The sequence below is a fragment of the Taeniopygia guttata genome, chromosome 1 (genome assembly GCF_048771995.1).
Source record: "Taeniopygia guttata chromosome 1, bTaeGut7.mat, whole genome shotgun sequence".
In the NCBI taxonomy this organism is placed as follows: Eukaryota; Metazoa; Chordata; class Aves; order Passeriformes; family Estrildidae; genus Taeniopygia; species Taeniopygia guttata.
In genome coordinates this window covers 104,166,509-104,181,305 of record NC_133024.1, presented here as the reverse complement: position 1 = coordinate 104,181,305, position 14,797 = coordinate 104,166,509, and the positions used below count along the sequence as shown (strand labels likewise).

The window sequence follows — 14,797 nt, the reverse complement described above, 5'->3', positions numbered from 1 at the left end:
GGTGTCAAGTAAAATTATGCTGGACAGTTTTTCCTTGTCCTTGTTTGTTCACATCACAACATTGGCATGTTTCTACAGTTCATCTGGAAAGAAACAAGAGATTTGAACTAAGGCACTCAGGTTTGAAATGACAGTAACAGAAGGAGAAGTCTAAGCAGTATTTTTCTGTACCACAGTTATCTGTAAGTGTCTCACATAAAAATGTACTTTATGGACAAAGGGTTAGTTCACAGTTACAAATAATTATATCCTGAGTCCTTGAATGAGAAGAAAAACATGACCTAAATACTTACTTTGGCCTCATAGCAAAGCCAAGGTTTTTTATTCTCCACCCCATCCCAGAGCTGTGTAGAAGAAAGCACACAGTACTTGGCAGGGGCTCAATACAACATATTGTTTCTCATCCCACCTCCAAGCTGGATTTGAAGGAAGGTTTTCTGTTTTAGATATACATAGAGTAGCTGTGAGGAAAGATTCATCTTAAATCTGCAAAATCAGAGAAAGTCTGACTTATGCCCTATAGCCTGTTTTACCCATTTCAATATCAATAGTGTAAGTTTTAATACCAAAAAGATTTGCATTCTGTATCAATGATTACTCATTTTTCTAAATCCCTGATAAGACACAGTGACCACGAATTGCACATTTTGTGATCAAAAGGCTTTAGAAAGTATTTCTTTTTTCAGTTGCTATGATCACAGAATGACAGAATCATTATGGCTGGAAAGGAGCTCTGGAGATCACCCAGTCCAACCCCCTTGCCAAGGCAGGGTCACCTGGAGCAGGTGACACTGGAACATCCAGGTGAGTTTTGAGTATGTCCAGAGAGGGAGGCTCCATGACCTCTCTGGGCAGCTGTTCCAGTGCTCTTCCACCCTCAGTGTAAAGAAGTTCCTCCTTATCTTGAGGTGGAAATTTATTCTTTATCCTTCTATTTTACCTTCTTTGTAATGAAAAATAGTACCTTCCCAAACTTTATTTAATATATTCTTTTCCTCCTAATAATTTTATTTCAATTCTCTGATTCTTCTACACATATCTAAAGATCTAATAACTGCAAAACATATGAAATGTGGATTATGAGAACTATTGATTTATTGTTTATTACCTCCACATCCCTAAATGATCTTTATGTCACTCATGTAGTGTATCTTGGGGATGACTGTAACATTAATTAATTTATTTTAGCCTCATGGAGGTTCTTTCCCTCTCACCTAGATAGATCCTATATGACAGGGGAATTTTCTGTGTTTGGTTCACAGATTATACATTTTCAAAAGTTATTATTAACATGGAACAGAAATATTTTAAGTATTTTTTTTACTAGGAGGAAACTGAAACAATAATACAGGAAGAAAAGAGTAGATTTGAACTGAAACATCATATCTGAAAGACACCATAGAGATTTGGAGTTACATAGAAGTTGATGATATAAAGATAAGTATTGGAGACAGAAATGAAAGTTTTAACTGAAATATTTGAAATCTATTTTTTTGTTTGATTGTTGCTATTTTGTTAACCTGAAAAGAAAAATCTTTAAATTCTAACAAAAAATTGTGTAATGTCTTTGTTCCTCTACACTTTTCATATGTCAGATGTTTTTTCTTCGGCATTGTCAATGATTCCATAATTCCAAGTCCCTACATTAGAGGTTCAGTGCATGAAAGATATGTTGTGGAGGTTGTGGATACAACTGTGACTCAGACAAGACCTGAGGAGGAGGTATAAAGGAAGCTGCTGCTCCAAGAGAAGTTCTGAGCTCTTACCCCTCTTAGACAAGTCTGTAGGCCATGATTCTTCCATTTTTTCCCAGATTTAAATTATGAAGTTCAAGTATGGATTCATCTGTTTGAAACCCATATAAATTTGTTTAAAGCCACTCTCTGTGTGTGGACTCTAGAGGGGACCTCTGAGGGCACATGCCTGAGGTACACAGCTCAACTTGCAATCTAGACCTTTGAATGCATCAGAAAGAGTGAACCTAAGTAGAGACAAAACTTTGCTTCTTGTCCTTTCAATCAGCCTCTTTCAGCGACTTAATACACAAGATTTTGCACATATTTTAACTTTCAGTAATTTATTTTCCTTATTTGTAACACAGAGGTAGCAGTGGACGTACCACAGTCAGAATGCAAAACAAATTCTTCTGAAGAACTTTTTGAGATTCTAAGGTAGAAGGCATATTGTAAATGCTAAACATAATTATAATTATACATACTAATTTATCTCTTTGTCACTATGAAATTACCTTAATAGAGCAGAATTTTCTTAATTACAATATACCCCTGTAGAATCAGGAATACGCCATTTGAACAATTGTCCTAATTATTTGAAATCCTGAGAAATACATCACATTGGGAGATTTTTTAAATTACTATAGAAATGGGCTTAGGTGATAGAACAAATCTCTCCCTATGTACATACTTGATAACACTGGTAAAAAAAAATCACATTGAAAAATGAAGTTAAAAACAGTGTATTATAAAACCCTAAATATTTTATTCAATTATCTTCTTGACAATGGGAAAGGATGGGAGGGATGGGAAAAAGCTGAAGTAAAATAAGAGGCCAACAAAGTAGGGTATCTGTGTAGAAAGATGCTCCTGTTAACCTCAATGAATTAAATTTTGCCAGGACAACTCTTCTGCCATTTAATCAGACCAACCACCACCTTCATCCACTACTTTTAATTAAAATACCCACTGCACTGTTATTTCATTTTGCCTCTTCACTTTCACTTATTTCTCCTGGGTGTTTTGCCTGGACAGGGAATTTTCTCATTTAGATATCTTTAAAGCACTGACCATTGAAAAGCCCTGGAATATTATGTATAAGCAGTTGCAATACAAGCAAAAACAATGCTGGAGTACCTTAATCTCTTCTAAATAGTTCCCTTTATCAGAGTATTGCATCATCTTAATTATTTTATACCAAAGGACCCAGATATTACTCTAAGTAAAAGTAATACCATTTTGTGCAATTACCATCTTGCTTCTACTATACCAGTAGCATTCCCCATGGATCTCTCATCTCTCCCTCCCCACCTCCTTTATTACTACTACTACTACTAATAATAATAATAATGATAATATCATCGTTATTTCTACTATGACTACTACTACTAGTATGGACAGTAATTTTAAAGCAAGGAAATACATTTGTATGTCATACCCTAAATTAGACAATTTCCTAATTTCAGCTTGGTCAGGCATGACCTGACCCCCGTCATAGCAGGTTGGATAAGTGATCCTCTACTAGCTGCAGACAGCAGTATAATCCAGAAGTGAAGGCCTGTATATGATTGTTATAAATACTTTAAAAATTATAATTAGATAAAAAATACATTTCACTAAGAATGAATAAGCACTTCTGTTAGCAAAAAAAGTAAGTTAAAACCCACTAGGTCCCAAGTTACACAACACAAGTTACAGATAGTATCACAAACTCCTTCCCATCCTGCTTTGCACATGAAAGGATGACTATCAAAGAAAGTTGGCAAGGGGTCACCTAGGAGCTTCATACAGCTGCTCAGTGATGGGGCTTCTCCTTCCACACACAGGACATGGTGTTATTCTTATTTCCCCTTTAAGAGTCATCACTCAGTCTTGGTCACAAATTTGCATAATGTGTGAAATACCATTATAAAAACTATTAAAAAAAAAAAAAGAAAAAGAAAACAAGTAAACAAACAAACAAGTGGAAATCACATTTGTCCAGGAGCTCCACAATCTAATTCTTTAAGGTCCCAGTTTACCAACCAAGAGGCCTGGGGTCAACATAAAATGCAATAAAATATTCAAGAGTCACACTTGCCCCTGTGATGAGAAGAAAAATATTGTCCTGCTTCCTAAGCCAGCAGTTTTCTGAAAGGGGAAAACCTTTCCCTTGACAGTTTGATTTTTGGTGTGTCAGGGGAAGTTCAAAATTAACATTAGGAAGAGGTTTTTCACTGGAACAGACTCCCCAGGGAAGTGGTCATGGCCTGTTACAGTTCAAGGAATGTCTAGACAATGCACTTTGTCATATGGTTTAGTTTTAAGTAGTCCTGCAATGACTATTTTATGATCCTCATGGGTGCCTTTTAACTTGAGATACTCTAAGATTCTATGAAATCATGTGATTTCAGTCACACCTTAGTGTGAAATTACGCCCTTTTCCTGCTTTGACAATACATTACTTTTGAGCCCACAGGTATAAAACGAGCTGTTTATTTGTTGGCAGTTTCTTTGAGAGCAAGAATGTCTAATGTCTGCAAAGAAAATTTTCAGTTTCCTTCCATCAGATGTTTGCTGTTGCTTACCAGCCACATAAAGCAGGCAAACCCAGTACCAGCATATCTCTGGCAATTAGGAATATGGACTTTAATGCTAGTTAGGTAGAAAAAAAAGACAAATAATTTCTGATGTGCATAGAGAATTTATCATTATCCCTTCAATCTAAAAATACATAAAATTATGAAGATAAGCAAGCCTAAAAAAATCACCTGTTGTCTGTAGAATGCAAGAACCAGAATCCCCAGAGATATGTACAAGCCACTTGTACATTATCTAGCTGAAAACCTTTTCTTCCTCTGCATATCATTTATTACACTCTTTTTCTCCTTGTAATTTTGAATTTTAGCTCAATTTCTCTCTGTTTTCCTAAAACTTACATTAGGGATTAAGTAGATCTTCCAAAATGTTGCACAAAATAATTGCTTTTCATTAGGAAGTATCTGGTGAATTGGCTAGTTACAGTTCTTCAATTCCAAACATTAGCTAAAATATGCAACTAGTTAGTTAATTCTAATCTACTATTTCACACAGTTAATGAATTATTCATAGGTTCATGCAGCTGCTGAAGTACTGCAAAAGCTTAAATTTAGCACTCAGATGGCACACGTGGCAACTTGGCAATTATTATTTTTTGGAATATGGCTTTAATTTAAATTCATACGTGATTGATGTGATATGACATGCTGAGAGTACAACAGATAGTTTAATCAACAAATAGTCCTTATGAATAATGTTGATGGCAAAAGTTCTATTCTATTTCATGTCACTTTCCTTATCCTTAAAATGAATTTCAGTTCTTGTTCAGCTCTTGATATTCAATGTGTTTTCTTTCATTAGAAATATTGAAGGAGGATGGACAGAAATGCAAATAGGAAATAGATTATGATAATATTTAATATTTTCTGTGTGTTTCATTTTCCATTTCTACTTATTTATCTTCACTGTCTTGGACTCAGTCCAACATTTTCTACAGATAGTAGTAAAGTTTTAGATCAGAACAATGATTTATCAATATATAAAAAAATATATGAAACAGTGTTTCCCTAATTGTCATGGATAAATAAATTGTCATAAATAAAAAATATTTATAAGAAGAAATTCTAATGACAGTTAATAAAGTTTCTTAATTCAACATGATTGAAATATTATGAAGAGGTAAAGCAATTATTTTCATGACACTTGAGAGTGCTTTCCTTTAAAGATACTATAACAGCAAGAAAGAAATTTGTAATAAGCTAGATACTTCCATGGAAGCATGGAAGTGCCAAATATCTTTCACATTATGTTTTATAAACTTTTGTTTTGTAACAACTAAAATTCAAGTAGCTATTTTCCTGACAAGCAAAGGAGAAAATAAAGGGAGGATTTTGTGTATGGCTTGGTCTAGAAAAGATAGATGTATGACCTCACAGTTCTGCTTGCTGAAGGTGCTGGATGCACTTCCAGTGCCTTTATTTCACTCTTACCCCCTTCCCATTGTGCACTGAGGAATGTGACCTGCATCTTACTCTAAGAATGAGAACTAGAATCCAAGTAAGTGTTTGTTTTGTTGCTTTATGTTCCAAGTCTCCTGTTGAAAGTTATCTTACGATGTTCCAGCATTACTGAAGAATAACACAGATCACCTTCTGAGTTACAATAGATAAAAGGAAGTGTTACAGTGAGCTCATGGGCACTCTGTGCCCCCTTCCCTGGGACCCTGTGACTCTGATCAAGATAACCCTGGATCCTCCTTCCTGCCCCAATGGGCTTGGCAGAGAGCCAGGGAAGCCCACCCTGTCCAAAACCTATATAGACCCCTGAGACTTCCTGTTCGCTCTCTTTTGCCCCGCTCTCCCCTTGGACATCACAGAATAAAGAGAGCTGAACCAACATATCTCAGGGTAAGAGCCTCTTTTGGGAATCTTTTCCATCTCCTGATATTCCCCCCCTCAAAGCCTAGGATCTCTGGGCTAGCCTGATTATTCAGGGGGCTGTGTGAGGGGGGAACATCAAGGAAGTAATGGGATTTAAGGTCATTACAGTGAAGACAAAATCATTGCTGAGAGTGGATAAAGGCTGAGAGCCTTTTAGGTATTATTTTTTTCAGTAAATGTCTAGGAAAATATTTTCAGTTAGTCATCTCATTGTTCTGTTCCTCTGTATATTTTAACAGTTCTAGGAAGATTCTACTCAAATCAGAGACTTTGATTGGGAAAAATATTTCATGATCTTCCATATAAATAAATTTAATGCATACAGTACCTAATCTTTCACAAGCCCATCTTCCTTTCCTTGTTACAGGTCATCTAGTATTTGTTCTTTTGGAGCAAGCACTTAAAGCATGGATGCTCTTCTTATATGCTTTAGAAAAAGGTTCCTATTTGAGACATTGAAAAAATACATGATGTTTAAATTGACTTGTTGAGAGTTCACATACGAATAGAATGAATAAATGTTCTACATGGGGAGTACCTCTGAGATTCAGGAATTCCCCAAGTGCATGAGCACTTCAACATAGGGGCTGCATGCTCTGCTGAAAAACATTAAGGTGTACTTGTTATGTTCAAAATATTTATTTCAACAAAAAGGAAACCTTTTATACAGTATCATGAATTTATTTAGTTGTGTGATAGAAATTACAAGATAAAAAAGGAGAAAAGAAAACTATTTTAAAGGAAAATCTCAAAAAATAATAACATTATAATTGTTATGCAGAAACTTCTTGGATTTTGTACTCTTTCTGTGGGGTTATTCTTCTCCCTCCACTGCTTCTATAGGTGTTAGAGTATGAAATATCATAGCAGGAGGGGAACACTGCAGCATGTCACCTCCATGTCCTTCTCTCAGGTGCATCATGATGTTAACAGCTTCTTGCTCCTCATTTCAGATCAAATGTATATTTTGAACTGTTTCTCCCCTTGTTTGATTTTGCTCGGGTTTTTTTGTTTGGTTTTCTCTGCGGGGGATTTGGAGTTCTTTTGGATTTCTTGGGGGGCTTTTGGGTTTTGGTTTGGTTTGGTTTTTTTGCTTTTGTTTTGGTTTTTTTTTTTTTTTTTTTAGTTTTGGTTTTGGATTCTTTGGTAGTTTTTGGGTTGTTTTGTTTTGTTTTGTTGGGATTTTATTTTGTTTGGTTTTCATGGTGGTTTATTTGTCCCTAACATATCTTAATTTCCCATATGTCAAACAAACATCTTTCCTATCTCACATACTTGCTCTCTGTTCTCCTGTTACTTCTAAAACACTGGTTTTACACAGATATGAAGGTGATATTTCTCTATCAATAGGTAATTGACCACTCATGAGTTTTTAATAGCCCTGGGGGTCCTCATAGCACCAGGTGCCACTTCTGTCATCATCCCATTTCTTTATACTCTCTACACTACATGATCTTCCCCCACATTTAGGGGCTCTGCTTCACTCCCAGTCTTTCATTCCATTACTCTGCATCATTATGATATGATCATAAATAGCTCATTCTACACAAAAAATTACTTAATAGAGTATAGGGAATCTATACAAAAATTATACCACCTAGTTGCGCAAAGCTCAGCAAAAGTAAAACAAATTAGGAAATAGCCATTAGAAAATAGGTCCTTAGAATATTGCTTTTACATCTGAACATTGTGAAACATAGCTCTGAGCAGGCCAAGAGAAGTCCTGACAAAGCCTAAAAAGTCCCAAGGATTTGCAGAGCTACTGTGAAGCCTGAAATCTGTCATTAGCAAGGTCAATAATGTATTTATTGGGTTACAGAGCTTGATGCTTGGATTGTCTCATAAATATTCAGAATAGCAAGACTTGCCTAGAACATATGATGGATTCTTTGCAGAATAATATAAATACATATTAATTAATTTGACAATGCAATGGATTAATACACAACAAAGTTACTGGAGGTTTACAATTTATGATACACTACTGAGGGAATAGAGATCACTGAATGGCTCATCTAAAATATAAACTGAATAATCATAAATGGATTTTTTTGCCCGCAGGGAATGATTTTGATTAAGGGCCAAGCTTTGCCCAAGTTACATATGCACAGCTGCTACTGATGCCAATTGAAGTTATGGTGGTGTTTATCTGAGTAAAGGATCTGCTTACGAATAGGAGTGGAAATTGTATTATTATTATTTGATTTCAAGAAATAATAGGATTCTGGAACCTCGCATTTTTCATATATGTAAGAAAAGGTATAGCTTGATAGGGCTAAAAATCAATTGGAACAGATTCTATCACTTCTGTGGAGTAGTACCTATTTGCCTATCTGATATCGGCTTCCTGATTCAGCAGTATTATATCCTATAGAAGAAGTATTCAACATAAATAAGAGAAAGAAAAGAAAAGTATCTTAGAATCTATAAGCATCTGCCAAAAGTCAAGATAAAATATTCTACAGAAAAAGAAGAATACATTAAGAGAAGTCTTTTATGAAATCCTTTTTATGAATGGCATGCTTTTTATAAATGCAGGTTCTATTATTTTAGATTCAGTTTGCACTCCCATCAATTTCAAGAATTTCAAACTTGAAACCAAATCACTTTGCCACCCTCATGAAAAATTGCCAACACATATGTGAGATTTCTATTGAAAAACTGTTCATCAGAAACTTGGATGACTAAAAAAAGCAATAGCACAAATAACTTGAAAGATCTTTCAATTAAATCCATATGAACTTTTTGTGACTTGCATTTCTGGAGTCCAAATAATACCACATATATGTGGTATCTTTCTTTCAAGATCTGCTTCCTTTCTCCTTAATATGTTCCAAAAGTCTGAACTTTTCAAATTTCGCCTGAAAACATCCAATCATGCAATTTGATAGAAACAGACACAGTCTAATGTGCAGCCTACGTCTCTATGTTCTTGTAATCTAACCCATGTCAGCAGTCCAATAACATGCATTTGTAGGTATTATTGCAATGCATTGTAGCAAAAGTAGTTTAATGAAAAACAATCAAATACTAATTTTTTAAATATAGCAAATATTTTAAACTAATGGATCACCACCTAAGCATTTTAGAAAACACCATTACTATTTTCCTGATTATACAAGCTTTAGGCAAAACAGCAATTTATTTCAGTCAGTGACTATGAAGTTGCCCACAGATGAACTATATATTTTAAGAGTTTACAAGCACACTTTGTGCTTTATTATCTTCCTAAAATATACTTACTCTTCTTTTACATGTACTTTTGACATGGAAGCATGGGCCCCCAAATTTCCTGTAAATATTTCAATAATATAAATCTGGAAAGGTAGAGAGTGAGATTCAGGTGAACACATTGTCCTTATTCTTCTCCTGTGTAATAAATATTAAATGTCTAATAATTTTTTGTGCTCGTAATTAAATAAATACATACATATTTTAAATTTCTTTTTAAGGTGGTCATGAGAATGAGAAGGGCTTCTCTGTATTCTCAGTGTAGAAAAGTTCAGCATTGTAACATGAAAACAGGCAGGCTGCTGCCTTCTCCCTTCAGTTTCATAGGACTGACAGAAGTGAATGCAGAACTTTTTTACTCTTTGCCTGGCTCCTTCTTGCAATCTCAAGTTATATTTACCTCCTATCTTTCTGAGTTTATTTTAACTGTAGTGTCAATTTGGTGGAAATTAAGCAGGACTTCGAGGCTGATACCAGTGAAGATAGAAGGAGCAATAGGATTTCAATAGCAGCAGTGAGTTATTGTAGCAGCTCAGTTTGTGCAGTCAAATTCTTAGTCAGCAACATGCCTTGGTTGACACGAAATTTGATGGAAATAAAAAAATCCCCTGTGAGTAGTTGTCAAGCTGACTGGCACAGCTCATTCCAGAACTCTTGGCTTTATGTCCATAAGAAAAGGAAAAAAGGAAAAGCAAAAAAGGACAAGGAAAAAAGAAAAGAGTTTAAAGGAGTGTCACAGCGAAAGGGGGATAAAAATTACAGTAAGAACATGTTTGCCATGTTGTTATGAAAATGTTGTTTCTATGGGAATGCCTTGACCTGCAGCACTAGGGCTCACAGACAGTGCATAACCAAGGACAGGTCACTCCACTGACACCCAGCCATGCTTCAGCTTGGCTCTGCTTCCTCTGTATTTTCAGACATGCTTTCACTCAGGCACAACCAAAATATTTTTGAGCTTGTCAATAGACAATCCCAAAAACATAAGTTCCAATTTCAGCGGGTCCCCCAGCAGAAGTTTGTATCAGCCAGAGCGTAAAATTTTTCAAGGCATTACATCCATTAAGTACGAGATTCTAAGTTTGGGCCTTTGGTCGTAATATTTTTTTTCTGTTTCAGCCATCTAGATTTAAGAATGATATATCCTATTTTGAAGGAAATGAAAAATATCTGTGGTGAACTATATCCAGATACCCACAGGAAAAAAATAATAATTATCAGAAGAAAAAAAAAAAAAAGAATAAAAGAAGAAGAAGAAGAAAAAAAAAGAATAAAAAACCAGCAGACATTAGACATTAGACTCCCACTAAGTTCCCGACTTTATTATCACCCATATTTAAATCAAATGAATGTGTATATAACCTCAGAATTTGGGAGCTGCACATCCCTCTACTAGCACAGCATTTTGAAAGCAATTAATTTCTTCTGGATTTACTACACTGTGCCAAAAAAATGGCATTATTCTTCCATGACCTACTTCATTAGTCTGATGGGAATGTTTGCTGAACTCTGTAGAGAACTTTAAAAACATATAATGATTGAGAAAACTTACTATTTTGACTGAAAACAGAAATGGGATTTTTAATATTTTCTACCCAGAATAAAGTCAGTGGTTGCTTCTGAAATTTTCCTTAATATTAATTTGTCCTCTTACTCTCCTGAGATAGCTAAAAGTAAGAAAAACAAAACTCAGGTTTCTTGTTGTTTAAGTTCTGTTTGGCTTTTTAGCCTGCCATATCTTCCTGTAGGTTTTCAAGGAAATAATTTCAAAATTAAAGAGCGGTTTTTTACATACTTCTAATTCTTTAAGGTATTGACATTAATAAATTCACAGTAGAAAAGATTTAGGTGTTATAAAATAAGCTGCTATTGCTGTGATCTGAAACACACGCACACACACAAAAGATTCCTGTATGTATTTGTAAAACTCAAAATCTAAAGCTCCAAAATTATGCTCTAGTCCCTTGTTTAGAAAATTGAACAGATCTATATCAAGATGAGTGTCCTTTGGAAAAAAAAACATTTGTTTATCTGATCCTAATATGATAAGGCAAAAGAGCAAAGAGGTATTATTAAATATTCATGGCAGCTGATTATGGGGGGTGGGGGCGTTGTGCTATTAAGGGTTAAGAACAGAACATTTGTGTCAGGAAATCTTATGCTCTTAAGAGAGCTGTGTCCTTCTATTAAACAGTAGAGAATAATCAGGCTAACATCCCACTTGGTAGTAATCCACTTAGAGATGTCAGCAAATATATTTATCTTGTTAGGGAAATTGCCTCGAACAACTGTGATCCTGAGATACAGAGAACAATATCCCTGGACTCAGCTGCTTTTAGAAATCCTGGAAACATCTACACACCAGCACATCTAAGTGGAGAGTGAGTAAAGACATCTTGGACACACTTCTTGTGCATTTAGTAGTATAGCTTTATTAAAAAGATACTGAAGGATAAACAACAGCTGCTGGTTTTAGAGATGGAAACTAAAATGCTCTGAGCCACAGAGATAGAAACATGTGGTGCCATTCTGTCCTTCTCCCATTTGCACACAGAAAATAGTCTCTATGTCTATCCTTTGACGATTTGTATCAATAGGCATAAAAGCATGGGCTATTTATGTATATATAAAGGTTGTATAGTCCAATCTCAATCAAAATGCAAAACCTCAAAAAATGGCACTGAAATATCAAGTCTGGGTGTAGTTTGATCATATTCTTGGGCTTTTTCTGCCCTTAAAAGCATCTCTTAGGGAAAAAAAAAATCTAAAACCAGACCTATACTAAGAAAGGTATGGCAATGAGGAAATAAATATTTTACTAAAACAGAAGGTTCTTGCTATAAGAAAAAAAAAAAAAGGAGATTGAGAAATGATGCTTCCAAACCAATGTATTGTACAAGTTGAAAAAAGCAGAGTTCTTTACAAAGATTTATACACAAAAATGATGAATATTCAATTCTGCGATTTTTTGTAAATTTCCCATAAAAGACTGAAAAAAAATCCTTTGATCATGAAGAATGAGCATCAGAAAACTGCACTGAATTCCTTTTTTTTTTTTTTTTTTCTTATATTTGAACAGCTAATCACTGTAATCACTGCAATGACACCAATATTAATATACAACTAAGCTAATTTTCTCCCTTGGATAGATAAGACTGAGAGCTAAGATGCATCTAAACCACTATAACAATGCATAAACCTAATCCAGGTCTTTATGGTATTTAGGCACAATGATCTTGGAGGACCTTACAGTGCAAAAAAACTTATCAATGTTTAACAGGCCTCAGTACAATATTTAATATAGGATTAGAGACAAACAGGAATACATCTCACAAGATCCTTGGGGTTTCTGACCATCAGCTGCTAAATTTGTTTGTAATTGGTGCATATGGAACAAAACAGAAACATAAATAATGTTTATTCTCCTTCTGTTCACTTCTGTTTGCTTTAACCAAAAAGCTAATTTTATATAGAACTTATTTTATCCTCCGTTAATTTTTCACACTTTTCCCTGAAAGGGTTTTCAGGCAAGAGTGGACAGTGGTGGAACAGCTGATCACTTCTTGTTTCAGACAAAAAAAAAAAAAAAAAAAAAAAAAAAGTAGCTTTAAGATTTGTCACTTCTCAGGCTTAGTTTCAAAGTAGCATCTTTTCATTTTTTGAAGTCTTTCTTTAACAAGGGTATTTCAGTATAGCTGTATAGCAGAATGCATATACCTTTGACCATTAAAAATATTTTTTCAAAGGATATAGGACTCCTGAAAATACTAATAACACTGAATTAAGCTATTTTCTCTGAGATTAAGTAAAAAAAGGTTATAAAGTAGTTTTCGGTTTATTTGAAGCATTTTCTAAATGTTCTATTTGATGTTATCATTCTCTTAACTGTGCCAAAACTAGGTTTTATTTTTGTATTTGAAATGCAAAGTTATATGTTTCTTTCATTAACTCAAACAAGTCTCTATGTAGATTTTTCTAAATGCTTGGCATTTGACACTCACAAAAGGATACAGTCCCAAAGTAAAAAGAGTTAAATATGTAAAAAGGTTGAAATTATAGCAGAATTATTTCAAATTAAATTATATCTTCAGGGCAATATGATAATAAATTAAATTTCTGAACACATAAGAGGGGACTGAAGTTCCAGGAAATTTGCTGAATTCTCCTAATATGCATGTCTTTTCTCTTCAGGCTTTATACACTTCCCACTTTTGGCAGGAGGCAAAAGTGCTGCCATTGCTGTAAAGGACATTTCCACAATGTTTTAAGTTAGACCCTAATGTTATATATCACTAGAATTAATTCACCTAACTTTTTAGCCTAGTTTTGAAAACTTTATCACCTGTGATCTTTGGGTATAATTAGCTGAAACTCCAAGCTTTGGATCAATACTTTAAATTGACATGTCTTTGAGATTTGTGAAATAATTGTCTTAAAATGCCATAAAAACGGTGAAGTTCTTGGTGAATAATTTATCCAAAGTGACTTCAGTAAGTCACTCTACAACAAGTCTTATTGATCTTGATAGCATTGCACGAGGCATGACTTGGCTGATCTAAAGGATACCTCAGAAGCAGGAGTGTTTCCTCTACCCATACTTCCCTGTTTGAGAAAGAGATGATTCTTGCCAGAATCTGTGTTAGCTTTAATTTTTGATAGCAATATTGTCAAATATTCCATTTTACATACTTTAAAGCAGAAATTCAGTGTTAAAAGCTAAATGTCAATTTGACTACTTCAATATATATGAGTGAAAGAATGTAGGGAGTATATTATAAGGGCTTATCCTTTTATTTCTTCAAAGTTATTGTGAATAATTACAATTATCAAACTGCAATCCACAGAAGAAAATAAATACTACACATAAGTATGAAAGAAGAAACTTAGAATTAAAATGAATGCTTTCATTATTACTTTTCCCCTAAGAACTTGAATAAGTTTCCTTTATATAATTGAACATAATCATTCATATATATACACAAGTAGAGTGAAGAAGTTCAAAAGCATGTATTTTAGTCACTTAAGATTGAGGGTAAAGGGAACGAGTCAACCAGAATATCTATTAATGTCTTATAGACATAATGTTGTCTCACAAACTTTTGCAATTTTTCTTTTTACAAACTCACAATCCAATCAGAACTGTAAACATAGACTCCTTTCTTAAAGTTGAAAAAAATAGATTTTTGGGGTTAAGTTTGTTTGTGACCTAGCTATGAATGAAGAAAAAAAAATACTGGTCATAATGGCTGTCAATGTGATTCAAGTCTGGCACAAAAATTTGGGAATGCAGGAATACCTTCAGTTCTAATTCTCCAAAAGGAAAAATCAAGAAAGAGCACACTGCCATTCAAGAGAATCATTACTTTTGAACTAGTT

General features: G+C 34.4%; 1 protein-coding gene and 1 long non-coding RNA gene across 5 annotated transcripts in view; both read right to left on the bottom strand.

The window, feature by feature from the left end:
• Positions 1 to 14,797, bottom strand: part of IL1RAPL1 (interleukin 1 receptor accessory protein like 1) — a 676,860-nt gene that overhangs the window by 387,691 nt on the left and 274,372 nt on the right. The gene's annotated exons all lie outside the window — the stretch shown is intronic.
• Positions 1 to 14,797, bottom strand: part of LOC140684936 (uncharacterized) — a 54,491-nt gene extending 39,694 nt beyond the window's left edge. The window contains exon 1 of the long non-coding RNA XR_012057958.1: positions 1 to 14,797. This exon is cut by the window's left edge and continues 30,734 nt beyond it. This is a non-coding gene — a long non-coding RNA (uncharacterized lncRNA).